Source organism: Protomyctophum bolini (genome assembly GCF_963924005.1).
Source record: "Protomyctophum bolini genome assembly, chromosome: 18".
Lineage (NCBI taxonomy): Eukaryota > Metazoa > Chordata > Actinopteri > Myctophiformes > Myctophidae > Protomyctophum > Protomyctophum bolini.
Window position 1 is genome coordinate 42293504 of NC_137879.1, and position 17004 is coordinate 42310507.

Below are 17004 nucleotides of genomic sequence, written 5' to 3' on the forward strand. Positions count from 1 at the left end.
TTTTCAATATTTGGTGTTTTGTGCTGTGTCTTTGAATTTTGTATGTTTCATATGGTACTAATGTGTCGGGGTAATGGTATGTCTAGGATTATTTTTGGTGTTTTGTGTTGTGTCTTTGAATTTTGTATGCTTCATGTGATACTAATGGGGTTGGGTTATTGTCTGTCTTGTATTATTTTTGGTGTTTTGTGTTGTGTCTTTGAATTTTGCATGCTTCATGTGGTACTATGTGTTTGGGTTATTGTCTGTCTTGTATTATTTTTGGTGTTTTGTGTTGGGATCTTTGAATTTTTTATGTTTCATGGTGTCCAAATGGGGTTGGGTATTGTATATCTTGTATTATTTTTTGTGTTTTGTGTTGTGTCTTTGAATTTTGTATGCTTCATGTGGTACTAGGTGTTTGGGTTATTGTCTGTCTTGTATTATTTTTGGTGTTTTGTGGTGGGATCTTTGATTTTTTTATGCTTCATGTTGTCCAAATGGGGTTGGGTATTGTATATCTTGTATTATTTTTTGTGTTTTGTGTTGTGTCTTTGAATTTTGCATGCTTCATGTGGTACTAGGTGTTTGGGTTATTGTCTGTCTTGTATTATTTTTGGTGTTTTGTGTTGGGATCTTTGAATTTTTTATGTTTCATGTTGTCCAAATGGGGTTGGGTATTGTATATCTTGTATTATTTTTTGTGTTTTGTGTTGGGTCTTTGAATTTTGCATGCTTCATGTGGTACTATGTGTTGGGGTTATTGTCTGTCTTGTATTATTTTTGGTGTTTTGTGTTGGGATCTTTGAATTTTTTATGTTTCATGTTGTACAAATGGGGTTGGGTATTGTATATCTTGTATTATTTTTGGTGTTTTGTGTTGTGTCTTTGAATTTTGTATGCTTCATGTGGTACTAGGTGTTTGGGTTATTGTCTGTCTTGTATTATTTCTGGTGTTTTGTGGTGGGATCTTTGATTTTTTTATGCTTCATGTTGTCCAAATGGGGTTGGGTATTGTATATCTTGTATTATTTTTTGTGTTTTGTGTTGTGTCTTTGAATTTTGCATGCTTCATGTGGTACTAGGTGTTTGGGTTATTGTCTGTCTTGTATTATTTTTGGTGTTTTGTGTTGGGATCTTTGAATTTTTTATGTTTCATGTTGTCCAAATGGGGTTGGGTATTGTATATCTTGTATTATTTTTTGTGTTTTGTGTTGGGTCTTTGAATTTTGCATGCTTCATGTGGTACTATGTGTTGGGGTTATTGTCTGTCTTGTATTATTTTTGGTGTTTTGTGTTGGGATCTTTGAATTTTTTATGTTTCATGTTGTACAAATGGGGTTGGGTATTGTATATCTTGTATTATTTTTGGTGTTTTGTGTTGTGTCTTTGAATTTTGTATGCTTCATGTGGTACTAGGTGTTTGGGTTATTGTCTGTCTTGTATTATTTCTGGTGTTTTGTGGTGGGATCTTTGATTTTTTTATGCTTCATGTTGTCCAAATGGGGTTGGGTATTGTATATCTTGTATTATTTTTTGTGTTTTGTGTTGTGTCTTTGAATTTTGCATGCTTCATGTGGTACTAGGTGTTTGGGTTATTGTCTGTCTTGTATTATTTTTGGTGTTTTGTGTTGGGATCTTTGAATTTTTTATGTTTCATGTTGTCCAAATGGGGTTGGGTATTGTATATCTTGTATTATTTTTTGTGTTTTGTGTTGGGTCTTTGAATTTTGCATGCTTCATGTGGTACTAGGTGTTGGGGTTATTGTCTGTCTTGTATTATTTTTGGTGTTTTGTGTTGGGATCTTTGAATTTTTTATGTCTCATGTTGTCCAAAGGGGGTTGGGTATTGTATATCTTGTATTATTTTTTATGTTTTGTGTTGGGTCTTTGAATTTTGCATGCTTCATGTGGTACTAGGTGTTGGGGTTATTGTCTGTCTTGTATTATTTTTGGTGTTTTGTGGTGGGATCTTTGATTTTTTTATGTTTCATGTTGTCCAAATGGGGTTGGGTATTGTATATCTTGTATTATTTTTTGTGTTTTGTGTTGTGTCTTTGAATTTTGCATGCTTCATGTGGTACTAGGTGTTTGGGTTATTGTCTGTCTTGTATTATTTTTGGTGTTTTGTGTTGGGGTCTTTGAATTTTTTATGTTTCATGTTGTCCAAATGGGGTTGGGTATTGTATATCTTGTATTATTTTTGGTGTTTTGTGTTGTGTCTTTGAATTTTGTATGCTTCATGTGGTACTAGGTGTTTGGGTTATTGTCTGTCTTGTATTATTTTTGGTGTTTTTGTGTTGGGATCTTTGAATTTTTATGTTTCAGGTTGTCCAAATGGGGTTGGGTATTGTATATCTTGTATTATTTTTGGTGTTTTGTGTTGTGTCTTTGAATTTTGTATGCTTCATGTGGTACTAGGTGTTTGGGTTATTGTCTGTCTTGTATTATTTTTGGTGTTTTGTGTTGGGATCTTTGAATTTTTTATGTTTCATGTTGTCCAAATGGGGTTGGGTATTGGCTGTCTTGTATTATTTTTGGTGTTTTGTGTTGTGTCTTTGAATTTTGTATGCTTCATGTGGTACTAGGTGTTTGGGTTATTGTCTGTCTTGTATTATTTTTGGTGTTTTGTGTTGGGATCTTTGAATTTTTATGTTTCATGTTGTCCAAATGGGGTTGGGTATTGTATATCTTGTATTATTTTTGGTGTTTTGTGTTGTGTCTTTGAATTTTGCATGCTTCATGTGGTACTAGGTGTTGGGGTTATTGTCTGTCTTGTATTATTTTTGGTGTTTTGTGTTGGGATCTTTGAATTTTTTATGTCTCATGTTGTCCAAAGGGGGTTGGGTATTGTATATCTTGTATTATTTTTTATGTTTTGTGTTGGGTCTTTGAATTTTGCATGCTTCATGTGGTACTAGGTGTTGGGGTTATTGTCTGTCTTGTATTATTTTTGGTGTTTTGTGGTGGGATCTTTGATTTTTTTATGTTTCATGTTGTCCAAATGGGGTTGGGTATTGTATATCTTGTATTATTTTTTGTGTTTTGTGTTGTGTCTTTGAATTTTGCATGCTTCATGTGGTACTAGGTGTTTGGGTTATTGTCTGTCTTGTATTATTTTTGGTGTTTTGTGTTGGGGTCTTTGAATTTTTTATGTTTCATGTTGTCCAAATGGGGTTGGGTATTGTATATCTTGTATTATTTTTGGTGTTTTGTGTTGTGTCTTTGAATTTTGTATGCTTCATGTGGTACTAGGTGTTTGGGTTATTGTCTGTCTTGTATTATTTTTGGTGTTTTTGTGTTGGGATCTTTGAATTTTTATGTTTCAGGTTGTCCAAATGGGGTTGGGTATTGTATATCTTGTATTATTTTTGGTGTTTTGTGTTGTGTCTTTGAATTTTGTATGCTTCATGTGGTACTAGGTGTTTGGGTTATTGTCTGTCTTGTATTATTTTTGGTGTTTTGTGTTGGGATCTTTGAATTTTTTATGTTTCATGTTGTCCAAATGGGGTTGGGTATTGGCTGTCTTGTATTATTTTTGGTGTTTTGTGTTGTGTCTTTGAATTTTGTATGCTTCATGTGGTACTAGGTGTTTGGGTTATTGTCTGTCTTGTATTATTTTTGGTGTTTTGTGTTGGGATCTTTGAATTTTTATGTTTCATGTTGTCCAAATGGGGTTGGGTATTGTATATCTTGTATTATTTTTGGTGTTTTGTGTTGTGTCTTTGAATTTTGTATGCTTCATGTGGTACTAGGTGTTTGGGTTATTGTCTGTCTTGTATTATTTTTGGTGTTTTGTGTTGGGATCTTTGAATTTTTTATGTCTCATGTTGTCCAAAGGGGGTTGGGTATTGTATATCTTGTATTATTTTTTATGTTTTGTGTTGGGTCTTTGAATTTTGCATGCTTCATGTGGTACTAGGTGTTGGGGTTATTGTCTGTCTTGTATTATTTTTGGTGTTTTGTGGTGGGATCTTTGATTTTTTTATGTTTCATGTTGTCCAAATGGGGTTGGGTATTGTATATCTTGTATTATTTTTTGTGTTTTGTGTTGTGTCTTTGAATTTTGCATGCTTCATGTGGTACTAGGTGTTTGGGTTATTGTCTGTCTTGTATTATTTTTGGTGTTTTGTGTTGGGGTCTTTGAATTTTTTATGTTTCATGTTGTCCAAATGGGGTTGGGTATTGTATATCTTGTATTATTTTTGGTGTTTTGTGTTGTGTCTTTGAATTTTGTATGCTTCATGTGGTACTAGGTGTTTGGGTTATTGTCTGTCTTGTATTATTTTTGGTGTTTTTGTGTTGGGATCTTTGAATTTTTATGTTTCAGGTTGTCCAAATGGGGTTGGGTATTGTATATCTTGTATTATTTTTGGTGTTTTGTGTTGTGTCTTTGAATTTTGTATGCTTCATGTGGTACTAGGTGTTTGGGTTATTGTCTGTCTTGTATTATTTTTGGTGTTTTGTGTTGGGATCTTTGAATTTTTTATGTTTCATGTTGTCCAAATGGGGTTGGGTATTGGCTGTCTTGTATTATTTTTGGTGTTTTGTGTTGTGTCTTTGAATTTTGTATGCTTCATGTGGTACTAGGTGTTTGGGTTATTGTCTGTCTTGTATTATTTTTGGTGTTTTGTGTTGGGATCTTTGAATTTTTATGTTTCATGTTGTCCAAATGGGGTTGGGTATTGTATATCTTGTATTATTTTTGGTGTTTTGTGTTGTGTCTTTGAATTTTGTATGCTTCATGTGGTACTAGGTGTTTGGGTTATTGTCTGTCTTGTATTATTTTTGGTGTTTTGTGTTGGGATCTTTGAATTTTTTATGTTTCATGTTGTCCAAATGGGGTTGGGTATTGGCTGTCTTGTATTATTTTTGGTGTTTTGTGTTGTGTCTTTGAATTTTGTATGCTTCATGTGGTACTAATGTGTTTGGGTTATTGTCTGTCTTGTATTATTTTTGGTGTTTTGTGTTGTGACTTTGAATTTTTTATGTTTCATGTTGTCCTAATGGGGTTGGGTATTGTATATCTTGTATTATTTTTTGTGTGTTGTGTTGTGTCTTTGAATTTTGCATGCTTCATGTGGTACTAATGTGTTTGGGTTATTGTCTGTCTTGTATTATTTTTGGTGTTTTGTGTTGGGATCTTTGAATTTTTTATGTTTCATGTGGTCCAAATGGGGTTGGGTATTGTATATCTTGTATTATTTTTGGTGTTTTGTGTTGTGTCTTTGAATTTTGTATGTTTCATGTGGTACTAGGTGTTTGGGTTATTGTCTGTCTTGTATTATTTTTGGTGTTTTGTGTTGGGATCTTTGAATTTTTTATGTTTCATGTGGTCCAAATGGGGTTGGGTATTGTATATCTTGTATTATTTTTTGTGTTTTGTGTTGGGATCTTTGAATTTTGTATGCTTCATGTGGTACTAATGTGTTTGGGTTATTGTCTGTCTTGTATTATTTTCGGTGTTTTGTGTTGTGTCTTTGAATTTTTTATGTTTCATGTTGTCCTAATGGGGTTGGGTATTGTATATCTTGTATTATTTTTTGTGTTTTGTGTTGGGTCTTTGAATTTTGCATGCTTCAGGTGGTACTAGGTGTTGGGGTTATGGTCTGTCTTGTATTATTTTTGGTGTTTTGTGTTGGGATCTTTGAATTTTTTATGTTTCATGTTGTCCAAAGGGGGTTGGGTATTGTATATCTTGTATTATTTTTTATGTTTTGTGTTGGGTCTTTGAATTTTGCATGCTTCATGTGGTACTAGGTGTTGGGGTTATTGTCTGTCTTGTATTATTTTTGGTGTTTTGTGTTGGGATCTTTGAATTTTTTATGTTTCATGTTGTCCAAAGGGGGTTGGGTATTGTATATCTTGTATTATTTTTGGTGTTTTGTGTTGTGTCTTTGAATTTTGTATGTTTCATGTGGTACTAGGTGTTTGGGTTATTGTCTGTCTTGTATTATTTTCGGTGTTTTGTGTTGTGTCTTTGAATTTTTTATGTTTCATGTTGTCCTAATGGGGTTGGGTATTGTATATATTGTATTATTTTTTGTGTTTTGTGTTGGGATCTTTGAATTTTGTATGCTTCATGTGGTACTAATGTGTTTGGGTTATTGTCTGTCTTGTATTATTTTCGGTGTTTTGTGTTGTGTCTTTGAATTTTTTATGTTTCATGTTGTCCTAATGGGGTTGGGTATTGTATATCTTGTATTATTTTTTGTGTTTTGTGTTGGGTCTTTGAATTTTGCATGCTTCAGGTGGTACTAGGTGTTGGGGTTATGGTCTGTCTTGTATTATTTTTGGTGTTTTGTGTTGGGTCTTTGAATTTTTTTATGTTTCATGTTGTCCTAATGGGTTGGGTATTGTATATCTTGTAGTATTTTTTGTGTTTTGTGTTGTGTCTTTGAATTTTGCATGCTTCATGTGGTACTAGGTGTTTGGGTTATTGTCTGTCTTGTATTATTTTTGGTGTTTTGTGTTGGGATCTTTGATTTTTTTATGTTTCATGTTGTCCAAATGGGGTTGGGTATTGTATATCTTGTATTATTTTTGGTGTTTTGTGTTGTGTCTTTGAATTTTGTATGCTTCATGTGGTACTAGGTGTTTGGGTTATTGTCTGTCTTGTATTATTTTCGGTGTTTTGTGGTGGGATCTTTGAATTTTTTATGTTTCATGTTGTCCAAATGGGGTTGGGTATTGTCTGTCTTGTATTATTTTTGGTGTTTTGTGTTGGGATCTTTGAATTTTGTATGCTTCATGTGGTACTAATGTGTTTGGGTTATTGTCTGTCTTGTATTATTTTTGGTGTTTTGGGTTGTGTCTTTGAATTTTTTTATGTTTCATGTGGTACTAATGTGGTTTGGTTATTGTCTGTCTTGTATTATTTTTGGTGTTTTGTGTTGTGTCTTTGAATTTTTTTATGTTTCATGTTGTCCTAATGGGTTGGGTATTGTATATCTTGTATTATTTTTTGTGTTTTGTGTTGTGTCTTTGAATTTTGCATGCTTCATGTGGTACTAGGTGGTTGAGTTATTGTCTGTCTTGTATTATTTTTGGTGTTTTGTGTTGGGATCTTTGAATTTTTTATGTTTCATGTTGTCCTAATGGGTTGGGTATTGTATATCTTGTATTATTTTTTGTGTTTTGTGTTGTGTCTTTGAATTTTGCATGCTTCATGTGGTACTAGGTGGTTGGGTTATTGTCTGTCTTGTATTATTTTTTGTGTTTTGGGTTGTGTCTTTGAATTTTTTATGTTTCATGTTGTCCAAATGGGGTTGGCCTGTTGTATTAATATAATATTTTGAATTAGTACCACATGAAGCATGCAAAATTCAAAGACACAACCCAAAACACAAAAAATAATACAAGATATACAATACCCAACCCCATTAGGACAACATGAACCATAAGAAATTCAAAGACACAACACAAAACCCCGAAAATAATACAAGACAGACAATAACCCAAACACATTAGTACCACATGAAGCATGCATAATTCAAAGACACAACACAAAACACAAAAATAATACAAGATATACAATACCCAACCCCATTAGGACAACATGAAACATAAAAAATTCAAAGTCACAACACAAAACACCAAAAATAATACAAGACAGACAATAACCCAAACACATTAGTACCACATGAAGCATACAAAATTCAAAGACACAGCACAAAACACCAAAAATAATACAAGACAGACAATAAGCCATACACCTTAGGACAACATGAAACATAAAAAATTCAAAGTCACAACCCAAAACACAAAAAATAATACAAGATATACAATACCCAACCCCATTTGGACAACATGAAACATAAAAAATTCAAAGACACAACCCAAAACACAAAAAATAATACAAGACAGACAATAACCCAACCACCTAGTACCACATGAAGCATGCAAAATTCAAAGACACAACACAAAACACAAAAAATAATACAAGATATACAATACCCAACCCATTAGGACAACATGAAACATAAAAAATTCAAAGATCCCAACACAAAACACCAAAAATAATACAAGACAGACAATAACTCAACCACCTAGTACCACATGAAGCATGCAAAATTCAAAGACACAACACAAAACACAAAAAATAATACAAGATATACAATACCCAACCCATTAGGACAACATGAAACATAAAAAAATTCAAAGACACAACACAAAACACCAAAAATAATACAAGACAGACAATAACCAAAACACATTAGTACCACATGAAACATAAAAAAATTCAAAGACACAACCCAAAACACCAAAAATAATACAAGACAGACAATAACCCAAACACATTAGTACCACATGAAGCATACAAAATTCAAAGATCCCAACACAAAACACCAAAAATAATACAAGATATACAATACCCAACCCCATTTGGACCACATGAAACATAAAAAATTCAAAGATCCCAACACAAAACACCAAAAATAATACAAGACAGACAATAACCCAAACACCTAATACCACATGAAGCATGCAAAATTCAAAGACACAACACAACACACAAAAAATAATACAAGATATACAATACCCAACCCCATTAGGACAACATGAAACATAAAAAATTCAAAGTCACAACACAAAACAACAAAAATAATACAAGACAGACAATAACCCAAACACCTAGTACCACATGAAGCATGCAAAATTCAAAGACACAACACAAAACACCAAAAATAATACAAGATATACAATACCCAACCCCATTTGGACAACATGAAACATAAAAAATTCAAAGATCCCAACACAAAACACCAAAAATAATACAAGACAGACAATAACCCAAACACCTAGTACCACATGAAGCATGCAAAATTCAAAGACACAACACAAAACACAAAAAATAATACAAGATATACAATACCCAACCCATTAGGACAACATGAAACATAAAAAAATTCAAAGACCCAACACAAAACACCAAAAATAATACAAGACAGACCATAACCCCAACACCTAGTACCACCTGAAGCATGCAAAATTCAAAGACCCAACACAAAACACAAAAAATAATACAAGATATACAATACCCAACCCCATTAGGACAACATGAAACATAAAAAATTCAAAGACACAACACAAAACACCGAAAATAATACAAGACAGACAATAACCCAAACACATTAGTACCACATGAAGCATACAAAATTCAAAGATCCCAACACAAAACACAAAAAATAATACAATATATACAATACCCAACCCCATTAGGACAACATGAAACATAAAAAATTCAAAGACACAACACAAAACACCGAAAATAATACAAGACAGACAATAACCCAAACACCTAGTACCACATGAAACATACAAAATTCAAAGACACAACACAAAACACCAAAAATAATACAAGATATACAATACCCAACCCCATTTGGACCACATGAAACATAAAAAATTCAAAGATCCCAACACAAAACACCAAAAATAATACAAGACAGACAATAACCCAAACACCTAATACCACATGAAGCATGCAAAATTCAAAGACACAACACAACACACAAAAAATAATACAAGATATACAATACCCAACCCCATTAGGACAACATGAAACATAAAAAATTCAAAGTCACAACACAAAACAACAAAAATAATACAAGACAGACAATAACCCAAACACATTAGTACCACATGAAGCATACAAAATTCAAAGACACAACACAAAACACCAAAAATAATACAAGATATACAATACCCAACCCCCTTTGGACAACATGAAACATAAAGAATTCAAAGATCCCAACACAAAACACCAAAAATAATACAAGACAGACAATAACCCAAACACCTAGTACCACATGAAGCATGCAAAATTCAAAGACACAACACAAAACACAAAAAATAATACAAGATATACAATACCCAACCCCCTTTGGACAACATGAAACATAAAAAATTCAAAGATCCCAACACAAAACACCAAAAATAATACAAGACAGACCATAACCCCAACACCTAGTACCACCTGAAGCATGCAAAATTCAAAGACCCAACACAAAACACAAAAAATAATACAAGATATACAATACCCAACCCCATTAGGACAACATGAAACATAAAAAATTCAAAGACACAACACAAAACACCGAAAATAATACAAGACAGACAATAACCCAAACACATTAGTACCACATGAAGCATACAAAATTCAAAGATCCCAACACAAAACACAAAAAATAATACAAGATATACAATACCCAACCCCATTTGGACCACATGAAACATAAAAAATTCAAAGATCCCAACACAAAACACCAAAAATAATACAAGACAGACAATAACCCAAACACCTAGTACCACATGAAACATACAAAATTCAAAGACACAACACAAAACACCAAAAATAATACAAGATATACAATACCCAACCCCATTTGGACCACATGAAACATAAAAAATTCAAAGATCCCAACACAAAACACCAAAAATAATACAAGACAGACAATAACCCAAACACATTAGTACCACATGAAGCATGCAAAATTCAAAGACACAACACAACACACAAAAAATAATACAAGATATACAATACCCAACCCCATTAGGACAACATGAAACATAAAAAATTCAAAGTCACAACACAAAACACCAAAAATAATACAAGACAGACAATAACCCAAACACATTAGTACCACATGAAGCATACAAAATTCAAAGACACAACACAAAACACCAAAAATAATACAAGACAGCCAATACCCAACCCCATTTGGACAACATGAAACAAAAAAAAATCAAAGATCCCAACACAAAACACCAAAAATAATACAAGACAGACAATAACCCAAACACCTAGTACCACATGAAGCATACAAAATTCAAAGACACAACACAAAACACCAAAAATAATACAAGATATACAATACCCAACCCCATTTGGACAACATGAAACATAAAAATTCAAAGATCCCAACACAAAACACCAAAAATAATACAAGACAGACAATAACCCAAACACCTAGTACCACATGAAGCATACAAAATTCAAAGACACAACACAAAACACCAAAAATAATACAAGACAGCCAATACCCAACCCCATTTGGACAACATGAAACATAAAAAATTCAAAGATCCCAACACAAAACACCAAAAATAATACAAGACAGACAATAACCCAAACACCTAGTACCACATGAAGCATACAAAATTCAAAGACACAACACAAAACACCAAAAATAATACAAGATATACAATACCCAACCCCATTTGGACAACCTGAAACATAAAAATTCAAAGATCCCAACACAAAAACACCAAAAATAATACAAGACAGACAATAACCCAAACACCTAGTACCACATGAAGCATACAAAATTCAAAGACACAACACAAAACACCAAAAATAATACAAGATATACAATACCCAACCCCATTTGGACAACATGAAACATAAAAAATTCAAAGACCCCAACACAAAACACCAAAAATAATACAAGACAGACAATAACCCAAACACCTAGTACCACATGAAGCATGCAAAATTCAAAGACACAACACAAAACACAAAAAATAATACAAGATATACAATACCCAACCCCATTTGGACAACATGAAACATAAAAAAATCAAAGACCCCACCACAAAACACCAAAAATAATACAAGACAGACAATAACCCCAACACCTAGTACCACATGAAGCATGCAAAATTCAAAGACCCAACACAAAACATAAAAAATAATACAAGATATACAATACCCAACCCCCTTTGGACAACATGAGACATAAAAAATTCAAAGATCCCAACACAAAACACCAAAAATAATACAAGACAGACAATAACCCCAACACCTAGTACCACATGAAGCATGCAAAATTCAAAGACCCAACACAAAACACAAAAAATAATACAAGATATACAATACCCAACCCCATTTGGACAACATGAAACATAAAAAATTCAAAGATCCCAACACAAAACACCAAAAATAATACAAGACAGACAATAACCCAAACACCTAGTACCACATGAAGCATGCAAAATTCAAAGACACAACAAAAAACACAAAAAATAATACAAGATATACAATACCCAACCCCATTTGGACAACATGAAGCATAAAAAAATCAAAGATCCCACCACAAAACACCAGAAATAATACAAGACAGACAATAACCCAAACACCTAGTACCACATGAAGCATACAAAATTCAAAGACACAACACAAAACACCAAAAATAATACAAGATATACAATACCCAACCCCATTTGTACAACATGAAACATAAAAAATTCAAAGATCCCAACACCAAACACCAAAAATAATACAAGACAGACAATAACCCCAACACATAGTACCACATGAAGCATGCAAAATTCAAAGACCCAACACAAAACACAAAAAATAATACAAGATATACAATACCCAACCCCATTTGGACAACATGAAACATAAAAAATTCAAAGATCCCAACACAAAACACCAAAAATAATACAAGACAGACAATAACCCAAACACCTAGTACCACATGAAGCATGCAAAATTCAAAGACACAACACAAAACACAAAAAATAATACAAGATATACAATACCCAACCCCATTTGGACAACATGAAGCATAAAAAAATCAAAGATCCCACCACAAAACACCAAAAATAATACAAGACAGACAATAACCCAAACACCTAGTACCACATGAAGCATACAAAATTCAAAGACACAACACAAAACACAAAAAATAATACAAGATATACAATACCCAACCCCATTTGGACACCATGAAACATAAAAAATTCAAAGATCCCAACACAAAACACCAAAAATAATACAAGACAGACAATAACCCAAACACATAGTACCACATGAAGCATGCAAAATTCAAAGACACAACACAAAACACCAAAAATAATACAAGACAGACAATAACCCAACCCCATTAGTATCACATGAAGCATACAAAATTCAAAGACACAACACAAAACACCAAAAATAATCCTAGACATACCATTACCCCGACACATTAGTACCATATGAAACATACAAAATTCAAAGACACAGCACAAAACACCAAATATTGAAAAGTATAGAGTTAAAGATCTATAAGGAGCCTATTTGGTTACCAACTCTCCATGATTTAGCTGGTGGGGGTCACCTGTACCCTCTCAAAGACCACCGGTAGCCCCCTGACCATTGCTTGAAAACATTTGCACTAGGTGACTGAAATCAGGGCATAGTAGGTACTGCAGGGTATTTATATATATATATATATATAGAAATTGACCACTAGGTGGGGTATCCTTGACTTACACAAGAATTACATTCAAGGACCACTGGTGGTCTCACAAATATAAGCCAATCACACCCCCACTGTCAATGTATGCAAGGAATTTAAATACTAACTTGATTAATTTATGCATACAATTCACTTCAAAGAGTGGAGCCCCCACCTCTGTGATTATCTAATTTGCATGTCTGGCACCTGGCATTCCACAAAGGGGGGAGCCCATCCCCCCAACCCACCCCCGCTCTTCATTTAATTTGCATGTCGCACCTGGCACCTGGTTAGAGCCCATCCCCCCCTTGTTTATCTAATTTGCATGTCTGGCACCTGGTTAGAACCCATCCCCCCACCCCACCCCCGCGCTTCATTTAATTTGCATGTCTGGCCCATGGCATTCCACAAAGAGTGGGAGCCCATCCCCCCACCTCAGCCCCAGGGACAAACAAACAAATTTACATTTGTTTGTTTTTCACACCTTCGAGTCAGCATCTCTGCTGGCTTTTGGGGAGGCATGGCACATGAGACGCAGGGAGAGAGAGAGATGAGATCAGCTAATCACACACACATCATGCATTTTATAAATAACTATCATTAGTTTTTATTATTATTTAATTATAAACTATTATATGCTAATTATATTTATGGATATTTTATTGGTTATGGATATTTATGATTTATGATTATGCTAATTATATCTATGGAATTCCTGGAATGTCAAGAATGTTTAATTACTAATTTGCACAATTAATTATGCAAATTATGCATTAATTGCTCACTAGCGCCACTAGTGGCCAGAAAGTGTACCGTCCACCACAACTAATATACTACTTACAACCTCCCCCAAGCCAACATAAAAATAAACATATCCTGCCTGAGATATCCTCTCAGGCTCAAAAAATAGTTTAATGACCCCCCCCTTTTTTGCACCATACCAACCTGATAAATAACGATCAGTCCCTTACCTAGTAATTATTACTGGCGGTTCATGAGCTGGCAGTTCATGATCTATGCCTGTTTTTCAATTGAGTGCTATAGCGCCACCCTTTGGCCAATGGTGGTGGTCTTTGTCTCTAAGCAGGGTGACATAGCCATATTGCCACATTTCGTGAAAAACAACTGCATGGTTTGACCTGGAGCGCTGTGTATGTATAATTCAAAATAATGGGTGATCTTCACTGATATTTTAACATCCGTCCTGTTCCGTTTACCATCCTGCTCCTGTCCACTAAAATGACTTCCGGTTTGCCATCTACTGCTAGCCAGGGTCAGAGGTCAAAAGGCAGAACACGAAAGTTGTTCGACATGAGGAGACGCATATGTCTATCCAAGTTTTATTGTTGACGGTCAAACGGAGCTATACCTGTTCAAAGTTTGCATTTTCGATTGAGCGCTATAGCGTCACCCTTTGGCCAATGGCCGTGGGCTTTGCGTTCTCACCATTTCACAGCCCATCCTTCAGCCCATCCTTGCTACAGTAAATCTGCAAAGGTGAGTGAGTGAACAATTGTTCAATAAAAATGGCTTTTATAATATTCTTGCCAAGTTTTATTAGCCTTTAGTCTTGAACTTAGGGACTGATCGTTATTTAACAAAGGTGCAAAAAAGGGGGGGGGGGGGGGTCATTAAACAATTTTTTTTGAGCCTGAGGGGGGATATGTTTATTTTTATTTTGGCTTGGGGGGGTTGTACAACTTTATTGTGCTGAATTTTCTATTTATAAAACGTTTTGATTATTTTGTTTTTCATAGTGTTTTACTCCTAGCTATATAAAGTTTACCCTGTGTGGCGAGTGTACTTGGTATCTTCCATGTGTGTGTAGCGTGAGGAGGGGGGGTGTTAATTGACAAGGCACAATTTGGGCTGAACAGTGAAGAGGGGTGTATGCCACTATAAGACCGGTTTCTCCTGAGTGGGTATAATTAAGAGAAACAACAGAGTGGCCGCCCTCGGTTTGAACCCTTTTTAGCCCTGTTGAGTGTAACTTTATGACAAAACCCAGACCGGACAACTGTCACGCTATATTTGGGATGACTACAAGATTGACTTTTGTGACCGAACACTGACCCGCAAAAGAAGACTCTCTGACGCCACATGGCACATGCAATTACGCCCGAACAATATACAGACACGCACGCCAAGTGTGGACATTTGATACACATCACACACCACTGATAAATGTGTTATTCAGCAGATACGCACATCTGAGGAAAAGTGAAATATTCTTATTGTTGATTGCTGATCCTATTGCATTTTCTAACCACTGATTTGTGACGGGGAAAAATGCGTGTGCATTTGTGTGCATTGTGTGTGTGTGTGTGTGTGTGTGGGTGCGACGCGCACGTGCGCATCTGTGTTAGCACTCTGAGGAGTGTAAGGCGAGATGGTCAACTGAGATAGGAATGAATAATGACCACAGGATGTTTCCTGTGTGGTAAAACTGTTAATTAAGAACTGTTAACTGTTTTCTTTAAGTTAGCAGCTTAAGAACCGGTTTAAACCAGTTTTGGGAAAGACAAAGAAAAGAGGTGAGACCCCTTTTCAATATAATATAGTGTCAACTAAGACACGATGCTCTTTTTCTAGCGAAGCTCTGCGAGCAGGTCGCACACCACCGGCTGGCTAACTTGTTACTTCGAGCTCTCTTATACGGCGATAGCTCTGCTGAGTGGTCGCATCAACGCACGGCTGGCCCGAGCACATGCAGTCGACTGCCGATCCAAACAGGACCGCCGCCTATGCGCTTTTTACGCAGTAGCTCTCCGGAGCGGCCGCCTCAATCAACCAGCACCCAGCTGGCCTACGCGCAGGCAGGCGTTCCAACAGGACAGCAGACAGGCTGCCGGCCTGAGGACAACCGCCTAGTCTAACGGCGATTAGGACTTTAAGAGTGGGTACCCGGGTTCGGATGGAGAGCCGGGTTGTGGGTTTAGCTGGCTTCGGGCCTGGCACCCCGGTGGGGGCCCAAGGCCCCCAGGGGCCGCGTGGAGAGCCGGGCAAAATGCCACATTGTGTGTTTTTCACGCTGTTCATGCTTTTCAACGCTTTGAAGATTTTTCACTTGCACTCCGGAATTCATGTACTCCTTCCGTCCCCCTCACCCTCGGCCACACCCTCGCCCACATTGGGGGCGTGGTTGGACAACGTGGGTGTGGCCTATCGTCTCAGGGCTGCGGTTTAAAGCTACGGCCGTTGCTTGTCGCCTTGGGGGGTGTGGTTTAAGGCTGTGGTCTTGGCCTATCGGCTGGAGGGGGTTGTTTAAGATGTGGGCGTGGTCTGTCGGCTTGGGAGGGTGTGGTTTAAAGCTCTGGGTGTGGCCTATCACCTCAGGGGTATGGTTCAAGGCTGTGGGCGTGGCCTAAGAGCTCGGGGGGCATGTTGTGTGGCCTGTTGGATTGGAGGTGCGGTTTAATGATGTGGGTGCGGCCTATACGCTTTGGGGCGGGAGGGCGGCAACAAGTTAGTGCTGCACGTGATCTAGTGTTTTGTCATTCAGTCTGCCGACATGAAAACGCTTACAGCACCTGGTATTCCCAGGCAGTCTCCCATCCAAGTACTGACCAGGCCCTATCCTGCTTAGCTTCCGAGATCTGACGAGATCGGGCGTGTTCAGGGTGGTATGGCCGTAAGCGACAGCAGAGGTGGCCGGCACGGCTTATGTACACAGCAGATGGCTTTGGCCAATGTATTTCATGAAAAAGCTTACGGCACCTGGTATTCCCAGGCAGTCTCCCATCCAAGTACTGACCAGGCCCTACCCTGCTTAGCTTCCGAGATCGGACGAGATCGG